The sequence below is a fragment of the Gymnogyps californianus genome, chromosome 8 (genome assembly GCF_018139145.2).
Source record: "Gymnogyps californianus isolate 813 chromosome 8, ASM1813914v2, whole genome shotgun sequence".
Lineage (NCBI taxonomy): Eukaryota > Metazoa > Chordata > Aves > Accipitriformes > Cathartidae > Gymnogyps > Gymnogyps californianus.
The window spans coordinates 11,626,293-11,638,870 of NC_059478.1; the positions used below are offsets into that span (position 1 = coordinate 11,626,293).

The following is a 12,578-nucleotide window of genomic DNA, read 5'->3' on the forward strand; positions in this document are numbered from 1 at the left end:
TCTCAACTGTGAGAACCTGTTTTTGGAAGAACGGCTTTTAAGTTAAAATAAAGCAAAATCCCTTCTTGGCACTAGTAAAATTTCATTTTATTTACCTTTCCAAACTGCAATTAAATTTAAAACTGTATACAAATCATACAGTGGCTAAGAAAGTATATAATGTGATTCAGATTATAACTTTTCTAGCAGCTTGGCCTGCACATGAGGGCTGCAACCATATTAGTCAACCTAGAACCTGCACTTCTGTAATCATGTTAGGAGGGAGGGTATTGATTCTTAAAATGCAGCTCCTCACCTTCCAGTGAAATTAGATCGATACATTGTGGCCATCTTATCCAGTATAAAACTGGTGCCACTATAGCTTCTGTGAATGCAGATGCAGTACATCTCAAATGGAATTTTAAGAAGGGGTATAAGTTCGTTTAAAAAATAGCATAGGAGCAACAAATAGAAAATCTCAGGTTTTTTGGGTAACACGTAAAATTCAGGTATAAGGTTTTTTTGTTTTATGATTACAAAAAAAAATAACCACATGCTGAAAACCCTCATGAAGCACTTGCATAATCTTTCTCATGCCCTTAGTTTCCCCTTTTTATTTCAATACACTCCTCCTCCCACGCCACATTAAATAGCCTTCATGGATTATAAGGGGAACAACAGTGGAAACAATAGCTCATACTACAGTGGTCTGAATTCAAACCCTTCCGAATACTCTGAGGAGCACTAGTGGCACCGGCGGCCTCTTGCTCTGCAGTTTCCCACTCCTACTGCCTTGCACAGCTGGAAAGTAAGACAGCAAATTTCAGAGAAGCATCAGGGCCCAACTCTCATTTTTACTAACTTAATTTTACACCACTGTAGAAAAATAAATACTCGTTCCATATATAGCCCCCTAGAGAATTAGAGGGTGAAGTTTGCAGGAGCGGAGGGTTTAGTATCCAAGCATTTATTGTGTAAGTCTAACTGTACATGTGTGTTGTGTGTGTATATTAGTATAAGCAGCGGTAATAAAGAAAATTTTTGGCTAGGATTTCTGAAGAATTAGCAAAGTAAGAGGGGGGATCTCGCTAGTCCCAAAATGGAGGTATCATTGCAGTTTTGCTGCTGCTTATTTTCATATAATCAAATTGGTTTTTGGCTGCTTTCTTGTAGTTTCGTTTTCTCTGTCGTTCTTTAAAGATGAGATGTTTGATCTGCTGCAGTAGAAAGAGCTGACCTTCTCAATGCCCCAAAAAAGACATTTTTATTTTTCTTCTGTCAAATCACTGGAATATGATCTTCTGATGTCAGACCCTTCCTTAGTCCTATAAGTGGCTATTTGTTAAACACTTTTTTTTCCTAATTCTTCATCCTAACACTCAGTAATTCCAAAATACTTTTGGAATGAGCAATAAAGGCATTTATTTTCACATTTGAATGCAATGTTTGTTCCTATAGCAGTATCCTTTCTGGGTAAGAAATTGCCGTATTCATTCATTTCTAAATTCATTCATTTCATTACTAAAGTAATTTAATGATGGTTTGATCTTCTGTTATAATCTTCTGCCTTTAGAAGCCTTTAGTGGCTAGTTTTGCTGCATCTTGTTCTCTGATTCAGACTTTGCTGTTATTATTTCTTAGTTACTATGTTGATAAGAGAGCTTCACTCCTGTGTGCTCTACTGAAAGCAATTAATGTTGACTTCTAATGAAGCTTGATCTGTGAGCTTTCACAATGCCAGACAACTGATCATACTGTCCACCACAGTAGGATACCTTTTCAGCAAGGCTTGGCAGGAGACACCATGTCTCTCTGGAGAACTTTGCCTTCGGTGGCACCTCCAACAGAGGGTGGTATTTGGGGCACTAGGATGTATTGCTCGTTCTCTTCTCTTTGGGATATGAGTCTTCTCCCTAGTAGAATTTCTTCACTACCCACTCCCCGCACAGGTCCAATAGATCACCACCAACATATACAGCAGTTGCTGTTTGACTCCTCCTCTTTCCTGGGGAGAGAGGAGAGGAGAGGGGGAGCCCGGGGGCAGCCTTGCGGCTCCTTGCCTCCCAGCTGCAGTATCAGAGAAAGAACACTGCCCCGGCTGCGGCAGAGGCAAAAGATAAGTAGCCACAGCCCCACTGTGCTGCTGGGGCTGCACAGTGAGTGTTACTGTTACCTTGGTCTTGGCGAAATCTGGTACTCGGGGTCTTGCTCAGTCCTGTTGAGCTATGAAAGTGTCATGGTGTCAGTCAGTAGCAGATACAGGAGTCAGAGACATAGGTAGGGATATTGCAGAAGGAAAATGAGTTGTCATGCGGAAAAAGGGGCCTGAGACAGATGGTTGTGAAGAAAATGCCTCTATCCCTGGAAGATAGCAAAGTCCTTAATGAGAAAAGCCATCAAGGTAAGCCATATTTTTGGGAGCTATTGTGTCTCTCTTCTTATTCAATATCCCAAGGCCTGTTGTCATTATCTTTTACTTCTGAGGGATAGGCCTTGACACTGGGCCCCGCTACCAGCTTACATTGCCTTTAAGATGTGGTAAACTAAACGCTCCCTGGTTGACAATACTGGGAAAAGGCAGGAAGTCTGAAAGGTTCCTGGCTAATTCTTCTCCCCCCAGGAAAGTTCCTGGAAGAATATTCCTTTAAAATTATTTGTTAATTTTTAAAACAAAGATCCAAACCTGCTGCACCTTTTCCCCCACAAATGCTGTGCATGTTTGATAGTTCATGTTAGTTCTGCCTCTCTGTTGTTTGAAGGTCTGGGCAGTGCTTCTGCCTCATTTAAAAGGTGTGATGCTTGCAATGCATTGCATGCAGTAGACTTTTGAACCTGAAAGGCCTATGAATATGTTACAGCCTCTGTTCTCACCCCCAGTTTCTCCCATGCCCTCCTTGTCTGAGCTGTATGCTGAGTGCAGGGCCACGCAACAAGTCCTAAAAAAATCTAGATATTTATATTGTGAGAGTAGCATGCAGGAAAGGGGATAAAAAAACCAAAACAAAAGAAATTTGAGTTGCCAGCAAAAGGCAATTGTTCTCTTCACCTTAGAAGAAAATTAGTTGAGAGGGAAAGGGAAAAGATACGTTTCCTGCAAAGCTAACTTCTCATCCCTGAAAAACCACAAGCACCTGTGTTCTGTGAACAACAACATTATGAAAGCAAATAAAACCAGGGACTGCAGGGATCACATTACTAGGAATTAATCAAAGCTAAATGGAGCAAAAGGAAGGGAGGAGAAGGAGGTGTGTTTCCTCATAAAACTCCTCCCTCTCCCAGCCCACCCTAGGGGATGCACTGCATGAAAACCTCTTCAGCTGTATTTTCCCTCCAATACTGTGCCTTGGATATCCTGACTTACATTCAAGTTGCATTTCCAGAGAAACAAGAGTATACCAAGTGGGGTGAATGAAAGCCGCTGCATTCCCTCTTAGATTCAGTGCTTTATTTTTAAGTTATTTTGCTTAATGTACATTGGCTATTTTTGTCTGAGATATGTTGATTTCATGCTTAAATAATTCAGCAAACTCTTTTTGTTGTTGTTGTAAATTGTACTGTTGCCAAAACCTCGTGGAACTCCGCTGTTAGTGCCCACGTGGGAAACCTATAACTCTGCTCTGAATGGTCTGCAATTCATTCTGCTCCATTCATTGGGGTTTCACGTTTCTTTTAGCACAGACCCCAATTCTCTATGCTCTTTTACATTCTGTGTTTAGTCTAGTACTATTCCTTGCTTGCTGGCAGTTGTACTGGAAAAAGATTGTTGATATTATTCTGGCATATATAAGCAGTAAGGATTACACTGCAGTCACTTTGTTGCTTTTAACTCACATTTGAGCTGCTTGATGGAATCCTCTACTTTTTTTTTTCCTATTCAGATACAGTAAACTTGGCTGTCTCTCGGAGTACGAAAGATATACCAGGCACAACAGAAGGTACAATCTCCATTCACTGGATGTATTACGGTGTTCATTGTACTGCAATGTGCTATCATTCCCCTTAAGCATTATAGTAGTCCTCTAGAGGGAGGAATTCAAGTAGTTAAAAAAATTTAGATGCCTATTTCTTTCAATTCATTGATGCTTGTATTTTGAGGGTCCTGGTTTTTACGTTTGCAAGTCAGTTAAATGTTAATTATTATCCTGACTAGAACATTATCTCTTTTGATTAGTATTGCAGACATTTATAGTAATGAACCATTCCTGTGGCTCCAAATGTTAAATTCTGCTCTTAGCATGGGTCTGTCTCTGAAACGCAGGGACTAAATGCTCAAACAAATTCAACTACCTACATCCATCAGCTGAAATAACCATTCAAGTTACTGTTCTGCAAGAAATTTGCTTGATAGAAATGAAAACTGTTTTCTACTGTGGATTATATCAATGGACTTTTTGTGAAAGTGAAATATATGCTATTTTTCCTCTCAAGCTTCAACTCAACATAGGACTCAAGCATGTATGTAATCCAACTTGAAGTGATCTTCACGTACACTAAGATTCTTTTCCCCTGTAAAAGTGTTATTAAAGAGTCTGTAGTGAAAATGAGAATTAGGATCTTTCACCTTAAAATGCCTTGCTGAATCAGAGTTACAGAAAAAAATAGATCATGGGCCTTTAATCTTACATCGTAAAAACAGAACCGCCATTTAGTATTAAATTTCATAACTTTTTATACTGTGGTAACTATTTTAACTGAGTTTTTATCCTACTATGGCTGTAGTTACATTTGAATTAAATTAGATTGGTTGAGGTACAGATTATTTTCTGTTGGAAGACAAGGTATGCCATTACCTGAATTTATATCAGCTTGGATAGTAGATATTGCACCTATTGATTGAAAAAGTATAAAAGATACTTCTAGAAATTGGGAACTAGGGGACTTCATTGAAGTCCCAAGTAAATGGACTAAAATAGTAACTAGAGACAATAATAAAACATCTGCAGAAATAAAAAGAAGGTATAAAAGCAATAAAGAGGAATATTTTATTGAAAAGAAAAAATACTCTCAAATTTTCTAGCATCTATTTGTTGTGTCAACATAAGAGTGAATAAAGGAACTGTTTGTTTTATATTATTTTAATTTTTTTCAGTGTTTTTTCAAAGTCTCTCAAAAGCGGTTAGTAAAGCAACTATGTATACAAAGGTTTAGAGGTAGATTGCTGTCATAGATTAGAGGTTGGTAAAGTGGTAGAAAACAAAACAGAAAAATTGGTAAAATTCTAAAGTGGCAAAGAATTAACTGAGGAGTGCCCATAATAAGACCAGTTGTTTAATAGAGTCTGGAAATCGGGGAGAACATTTGCAAATTAAAATTTGCATATGGTACGGAATTTGTTAGGTTAGCCAAGACTAGAGAACTCTTGAGGGACCTATACAATTTAGGCACTTGGGCGGCACAATGGCAGATGGGATTAAATGCTGACAAATACATATTGGAAAGGATAATTGGGTTAAAATGTGATTACATCAGCTCCCTTAGCTGTTTAACGGTCTCATTTTTAAACGCTTCCTTTGAAGTAGTTGGCAAACACCCATTTGTTTCAGTTAGAGAAGACCCAGATCTGCTGTCTGAAATCTGAGTGCAGCCCTATAGCTTGTTTGGAAAAATTATGCAGATAATGGACTCTGCTGCTGCATTTTCTTTCAACCAGATGCAGAGATTTTGCATTTTTTATTTGCTGTGTGCTACCACTGTTCTCCACCTCAACAGTCCCTGCAATATTATTATTGGGTCCCATCACAATGGCCACACTCAACTTTTACTCATACAAACAGCTATTGAGTTCGATGGAGTTTTTCATTCAGTGGGAGCTGTGGGATATGTTGTGCCACTGCCGTTATATCTGGTGCCAGCTGCTGTGAGCAGCCGTGTCCTACTGCCCATGGCGTGGCTCGAGCCGAGCTCTCCAGGGCTGTGGGTAGAGCCTGTCTGGCCAGCACATACCAACTGATACACCAAAGGGCCAGATATGTGCAGCTCTATGTGTGCCACCACTAATCTGCCAGACATGCCATATGCTGGTTGTATGATTTAGGGTAACTTGTGAGCTCACCCAGCAGGAGGAGAAAGAAAGCAGTGTTGTGCTCATTTCAGTTCTTCCCTCGTTCAGGTGTTAGTGGTTTATTTGTCTTTTAGGCTATGGTGGTGATGCTGATGAAACCCACACAGGCCTGGCTGTGGACAATCATTTCATGTTAATAATTTGGATGCCATCCCTGGACCACAAATTTTGTTGTTGTTGCCAGCTTGGACAAATCAGCCAGTTGTGAATTCTGATATACTGTGGTCTGCAAGGGTGTCAAAATCAGCTAGCTACTGCAATATTTGTGACTTAAAAGGATGGACGCTGAACTAATATTCAGAAAACTTCTCCAAAATAGCCAAACTATTCCTATAAATAAAAGTAATTTCAGGTACACTGCCACCCCCCCTGCAGTTCATTTGACTAGGTATTCCCCAGCACAGTGCTTTCTCTGGGCACCACTTAAGTTCTGGGATCATCTGAAGAAATGATTATTCATATTATCTCTTGGTTCCTGAAATTATCTATTCACACTGTATAGCTCAGAAAGGTATCTTCCTGTTCATGGACAAAGTCTCCCTTTTTCAGTCCATTTCACCGATCTATTCCAGGAATTTATATAATGATCTTGATGCATTTTCTCCCTTAGTTCTCACAATTCCCTAAAATTGCTTTTCTCACTAGATTCATTTTCTTTATCAGATTTCCTTCTGGCCCAGCACTGCCCTTCGTCCAGTCCCTTTCCAGCTCTTAGATGTCCTCTGGAGGGACCATGTCTGCCCGCACCCTCTGTGGCTGAGGCAATGAGCACTGGCTTCTTCATCCTGAGCGGTGTCCCCACCACCTGCCCTGCAGGGAAGGGCTGGGGGTCTCACTCTGGGGACTCTCATTCTTCTACAGCTAGCTGCAAAGCTGTTCCAACACTTGCCTTTGCCTCTTCAGCCCATCCCTTGTCTTCCCTATCCACTGTAGGCACCAGGTCCAGACTGGCCTCTGGCACTGGTCTCTTCTCTCGTTTCTTCAGGAGCTTGGGGAAGGATGGAGTGTGAGCTAGTAGGCACATGGGAGGGAAGAAGAGGCCACTTCTGCTCACGTAGGGTGGAAGCAAAGAAGGGGGCTAAGGAGAGCAGGTATCTCAGACATCCTGGCAGAAGTAGCAGCCCCTTATTCCAAGCCAACAGGGGAGGACTGAGAAGAAGTACAGGTAGGGAAGAAGAAGAGAGGAAGGGCAGTGTCCACCTCCACTGTGTTCCATGGCTCTCTCATAGCCCCTTCCCACTCAGACCTGTCTGATGCCTTTCTGCTTGCCTCTAGATCTTCCTGAGATTGCACTCTCCTCTCTCCACCCTGGTGTTTGGCTAACCTTGGAGATCCTTCCTGCCCTGGAACCGCTCCGTCCCTCATTTCTTCTTGAATCCAGCTGACCCCTCCAAGTCCTCTTTCCCTCCAGCCCCCTAAACTCCCTTTGCCAGAAAATTGGACTTTGCCTACATGGCTGAGATGTTCTGAGCCAGCTCTGCACTCCTTGAATCCTTCCCTAGTGAGTCTGGTAATATCAAACAGATGTCTGAAGGAACTGGGAACTTTGCCCATTCCTGAGGGAAGCTGAGTGCAGGCTTTTACATGAGTAATGTCCTTGGTGTCCAAAACTCTTGTCCCAGGCTCTGGCTATTCACCAGAACCATCTTCCTTTTCTCTAATGACCGTTTCAAATCTTTCTAACAACATACTTTTTTGTCAAGTGGAATAGATGACTGGCTTTACAAAACATTTCATTTGGCTGTCTGGTATGTGAACAAACTAGGTAATATAAGGCAGCAGGTAGGCTTGCTAGTGTGTGTGTAAAGTGAGCGTAATGACTATAGAGCTGTTGGAGGTGCAATGTCAAGTCGTGCCCAGCCATGCTTTTCACTAAGAAAGGGACAATTTTGCATGCGTACCATAACTTAATGGGACTTTTGAAAATAGTATATAAAGTCCCAAGATAGTGGTAATGTCACTTTGGTTTTGCTTCTATTCAAATTTTATTCTCTGTTGTTAACCAACTTCTATTTTAAGGATGAAAATGCTGAAATATTTACAATATTTACAAATACACCACAGCTCCCTGGTATCTTAACGTTGTTACAGTTTGCATTACATGTTCATCACACCATATTTATTCTTGATTTCTAATTCACTCCATTCAGATTTGCAGTAGGTTTGCCTCAATATGAGTGAACAAGTAGAGCTGAAATAACTGGTTTGAGACTTCAGCCAGATATTTAGGAGGTTTAAAGATGTCTAGAGAAGCTTTTTCTCTCCACTTTTTATGTTCATATTGTTTCTCTTTTCTGATTCTTGCTCAAATTGGAAGCAACACGCACCAGAAAATATAAATTTTTAGCCTAAATTTTAAAATCATCAGGTAGAGATAAACATGCAAACTTATTCAAATGAAAAATTCAGACTTCTGATTTCTGCAAGGGATGAAAGTGGACCGAACTGCTGAGTCAGAGACACTCTGAAGTTTGGATGATCGAAATAAAGACCAAAATATCACAAATTTAGTCCATTTCTGGTCTTCAGAAATTTTGCTGAAAGAGAAAGCATATGCTATTAAACATGACTGCTGTTGGTAAGTACAAAATTGCTAGATTTATTATTTTTGATTTTTACACCTCATTGTACCGAAAGATAAATAGGACTGAAGTAGAATATCTGTTCTTACTAAAATGGGGCTTTTATTTACATAATATTTAAGACTTGTGATGTAAATAGTCCTGAGAGTATCTGCAGTTCTTACCTAATCTATTTTCTGCTTTGGTTGCTCTTGCTGCTGGGGTTGCTATATCTGAGCAGTTACTCATTCTTTTTCATTGACATTTAACGTAATGGACTGTTTTCTTTAAAGGGTTGCTGTCAACCAAGCTCATACTTTTTATAAAAAATAGAAAATGCTGACCTGACAATGCAGTTTATTACAATGGAAACAATTTTAAAATACTTCTTTTGGGATCTATCACTCTCTTTTTTGTTTTCTGTATTTCACACAGCCCGGACTGTGACACTGGAAAACACTCAGCCTGACTTTTCTCTCCATCCAGTTTTATTTTCTAATTCACGTACCCCTGCGTAATAGTACTGTTAGACTTCTTAGTACTCAAGATGGATGTTTATATTAAAAGAAATAAAATTACTGTTTTGAGTTTTAATTGATATTTTGTATTTCATCTTAAGTTTTGTAAAACCCCTTTGCAGTTTGGAGGCCCCAGACTAAGGGACAGTGTCCCTTTAACAATGGTGGAAGTTTCACAGACTTCCAACTTGGCTCCCTTACAGTTTATTCTCAATATAAATATACCATCTGGGAATGCTTGATTCAATGTTTCCCACATAATTGCTTTCTCATGTCAATTCTCCATTCTTTTACTGTGTGAAGTAGCCTTTTACTGCACTATTTCGGGGGACAATGATAGCAGCCACCAGTACATCAGACACTGAATCAGATGAAAATAATGGTAGCAGCATGAAATGTTCATGATTTGCAGCATTTTGTCAGTAAGATCAGTAGCCTTAGGAGGGAAAGGGACTATGTGTGTGCAGAGAAGTTAAACAGCTATAGTCCTTCAGAAAAGGCATTGAAAAAATGCCTAATATTAAGTGTATATATATATACTTGGAACTTCATGGAATTTAAGCTTATGCTTAAAGATAACCATGTATTTAAATGTATTCTTAAACTGATGCTTCTTGCAATTTTTTTCTAACAGGAGTTTTCTACATTAATTTAAGAAAGACTGCAGCAAGTTACTAGAAATTAGTAGAAAGGTAGAGGTAGAAATTAGTAGAAAGGTAGAGGTAGAAATTAGTGTTACTCTGTATTTAAAACTAATATCTCCGAAGACTGAATTTCTTTCTTGCTTTTTCTGTGGCTTATTTGTCTCCCATGCAACTAACAAGTTGATTTTGTTATTGAGGTGGTATAGCACAAGTGCAAGTTCCTGTTCTGTAATCAATAAACTAACAGATTTTTGGTACAGAAAAAAACCAGTAACGTTTCAGTTGGTCATGCTGAGACACACAACAAAGAAAAAGGTAATTTTTAACATATTGTAAAAGGACAAATGCCACATTTAACATTTTGGTTATTTATTTCAAACTAGTGCCTAAACTTGTTCCCTTAAAAATTACATCTTCTGTTGAGGCCTTTGGCAGTTTGTGTCCATACTGAGTGCTCTGCTGACTCTTACCAAACTTTCTAATAAATACCCTTTGGGCAAGCCTTCGTCAGCACCCAGATGGGGACTGGGCAAAAGGATCTTTTCTATCCTCTGGAGGCTTCTCAAGAAAAGAATCATAGAAAACTAAGATTGGAACGGACCTTTGAAAGTCACCTTGTCCTGCCTCATGCTCAAAGCAGGGACGGCTTCAAAGGTAGGTTGGGGCCTTGCTCAGCCAGATTTTGGAAATTTCTGAGGATGGAGGTTGTGCTCTCTCTCTGGGCAGCCTGCTCCACTGCTTAACTTTTGACAGTGTGAGCACTGTGAAAAATTGATTCTTTACATCCAATACAAATTTTTGTTGCTGCAAATAGTGATTGTTGCCTGGTGTCCTTTTGCTGTACACCTCTGGGATGCCTGATGTGCTGTGATGGCTCTCCATGGCTACTGGCTTCCCTGTGGTCTGGGGATGAGACCTTCAGCTGGTCTGGCAAAGACATCCTGTAGTGAGTTTGTGCAGAAGGCTACCAAAACAGCTATGAATCTGTGTATTTCCCTTTGTCATATAATACCTTACTGACCTGTTCTGTTCTGTCAGAAATGCATGTAGTCTAACCTGAGGGCAGAAAGTGAATGAAGCATAAGCACCTTTTATTTCATATATGGTGTCTATGAGCACACAATGTAATACATAACAAATTCCAGTTTTGAAAGAAAGTACTGTTTAGTATTTAATGATGCCAGTGATGTTTGAGTTGTGTCTATTTTTAAAGTAGCCATGTATAATTTAGACAGGTGAGTTTTATTATTCAGTTTCTATGTTACTGCTAGTCGTCATGGTCCTAAACCTATAAACAGCCTGTAAGACAATATTGGGCCCTATCTAAATCAATGGAGTGCTGGACTAGAGCTTAAGACTTCAATTAACATAGAAAGTGTGTAATATTAAGTGATTTCATATTAAATCATCGGCAAGGACTTTTCTCATAAATGATTTTTTGTAAGTACATAAATCCTGTAGGTCTGTTAGAACATTTTAAAAATTCCTGTACAAATCCATCTGCATCTTTAGGCACCCAAGAATATTTAAAAATCTCTCAAAAGTACCATCAAAAACTTTCCACTGACTTTCACATTGGCTAACTTGTTTTCCTTAGAATATACACATACTTTGGTGCTTAGATTTTGCATATTTATCTTTCTTTTGATATGCAATATTTAAATAAATACAGATTTTGTATCTAGATGGACCGTGACTTTGAAAAGGTTCTTAAGATATTTGGATAGCTGTCAAAAATTATATTGACTTATTAATAACTACCACATGGCTTAAATGTTTCTTTTTAGTCACATTCACATCGTGCTTTTATTCTACCTAATTGTTATTAATCTAAACATTATTCAACATAATAAAGCTTAATAAATTCTAGCTCATAACCTGTAGTTTTTCCATTATAATACAACTGTTTGTCATAGAGGACAAATGTTTCAAATACACTTTTATAGCTTTCTTTCATAAGAAAGCTCTCAAGTGCTGTAGACTACAGTGCAAAATCTTTAATCCAATAGCAGAAATAATAAAATGTGCTACGCTCCTCCATGTCCCCAGAAATAATCTTAACAGTAAGGCTTTTCTTAATGCAGGTGAAGGGATTTACTGCAGAATTGGGACAGATTGCTAGACATTGTAATATGGTCCTAATTTGAGTTTGCCCTGTATTCCTTCCCTCAAAAAACTATAGATATACATAGTCCTTTTTTGTATGATGTAGTAGTCAGCTTTGGTAGAGAGTATTAGCATGTTGTGTCTGGACAGTTGACTTTGAGAACTGGTGTATTTTGAGCAAGGGGATGAAAAGAGTCAAGTAAGGAAGGGATTCATCAAGCAGTCTAAGAAGTATCAACTGGTGGAGCCTCAGCTGAACTTCTGGATACTTCATTTTTCAATTTTATTTTACTTTGTAATAAGACTAATATTTATAATCTTTTTTAATTATAGATCATAATCTTCTGGAGATGACATAGTGACCTCTTCCCTCCATATGCACCTTCCTTTTCCCCCTTTCACTCCTCCCCCACCCAATTTTAAATCAATGCTATTTATTCTGTTATGCCAAAGAAACAGAAATATAATGGCATATTAGGGTCATAAGTATGCACCAGGTTAGTGATAATCAAGCCAATCTTAAAAGATCTTGGAAATGTCATTGTCTTGTGTTTAAACAAATAGGTTCCATAAAAGTTTAATTTTGGTTACTGAGTCTAGATATCTGTTTGATTAACTGAATGTCGCTCAGAGCTCTAAGCATCTCCTGTCCTCCTGTCTCTCTTCAGCAAAACAAAGTCCATCAGGAACCACTCAACACACTTGTGTT

General features: G+C 39.0%; 1 long non-coding RNA gene across 2 annotated transcripts in view; it reads left to right on the top strand.

Annotated features, from left to right (window-relative positions):
* The window catches only part of LOC127019389 (uncharacterized), a 221,068-nt gene that overhangs the window by 177,999 nt on the left and 30,491 nt on the right, over positions 1-12,578 (top strand). The window contains exons 4-5 of one of the 2 annotated variants that reach the window (XR_007766901.1): positions 3,858-3,914; positions 4,238-4,290. This is a non-coding gene — a long non-coding RNA (uncharacterized LOC127019389). Of the gene's footprint in view, positions 1-3,857; positions 3,915-4,237; positions 4,291-12,578 lie in introns of those variants that run through there. The other variant, XR_007766900.1, reaches the window with a different exon arrangement.